This window comes from Adiantum capillus-veneris, chromosome 26 (genome assembly GCF_014529385.1).
Source record: "Adiantum capillus-veneris isolate H3 chromosome 26, ASM1452938v2, whole genome shotgun sequence".
NCBI lineage: Eukaryota > Viridiplantae > Streptophyta > Polypodiopsida > Polypodiales > Pteridaceae > Adiantum > Adiantum capillus-veneris.
In genome coordinates, this window is record NC_140956.1 from 83,412,811 (window position 1) to 83,413,971 (window position 1,161).

General features: G+C 41.6%; 1 pseudogene; it reads right to left on the minus strand.

Moving 5' to 3' along the window:
• Nucleotides 1-312: 312 nt before the first annotated feature.
• On the minus strand, nt 313-852 carry LOC147423742 (histone H3-like centromeric protein cnp1 pseudogene; annotated as a pseudogene).
• Nucleotides 853-1,161: the final 309 nt, after the last annotated feature.

Below are 1,161 nucleotides of genomic sequence, written 5' to 3' on the forward strand. Positions count from 1 at the left end.
TGAGACAGATAAAGAGCACAATATCACCAAGCTCAATGTTGGGGTTTACAAGCATACTTGTGTCTTGAGGGAATATGTCACAGTACACCTCATCATCCCCACACAAGGAGACATCCACAACCATTTGGCTCGTAACTTTTTCATAAAGGAGAGAGTTGGATGCTCTTTAAATTTCTACGTGCTCTGTAAGGATAGCATCCTCTTTGACATCATGTCTTGCTCCCTCTCAACCTCCTTGCCTGCTTTGATATCTTGGGCCTTTCTTGTCTCATACTAATGTGTAACATCTTCAATGACAACCCCTGAATTTTTCTACTGCATGGAAGGGGGGATATTTAAAATTTGGAAGGCCTTAAGATCCTCACTAGGAATAAGCTCAAGAGCCTTATCAAACTTGTACCTCAGCCTTGATACAAACACAAAATCTTTGCTCATAAGTGTGACCTTGTGAGCAAATGCAGCTACACTGTAGCTATCATTCATAAAGTCTATAAGAAAATCCTCAGCAGTCTCCTGAAGGCACATCAAGGCTTGAGATTGCCACCTTACTGGAACAAAGGTTTTGATATTCATCATGCTCACAAGACTATCTGATATCTCTTTGACAACTCTCATGAAAGGTAGCTTTGGAATGAGAAGACAAGTAGACTTTTGTGCTTTCCTTATTTCCCTTAGAGATTTGACTTGATAATTCAATATTTTTCTAGCAGTAGGCCTCTGACAAGGTTGTGTAGGTGGTTTTCCTTCTTTCTTTACCTCTAGATCGACTGATTGTTTTTGGTTGTCATCATCTTTCTCTGAATCTTTTGGGGCTTGGTAAACTTTTCTTGCAGTTTGTTTTGTCCTCGCCATTTGATAGTCGAAAACTTCTTTCTTTTGTCACAAAATTCTTCAAAACAAGACCCGTAGAGAGGTCCAAGTGACTTCTAAAGTATCTAGAACAATGCAAAAAGAGATCCTCCCACAATCTGGAAGAGCTCGGTATCACGTGGCTCGGGAATATGAAAAGATACCGAAGGACGCGATAGGAGGTCCTCCCACAATCTGGAAGTGCTCGCTATTGCATCGTACAGGAAGATGATGAGCTCGGTATCGCGTGGCCCAAAAATATGAAAAGACACCGCAGGACGTGATAGGAGGGACTCCCACAATCTGGAAGAG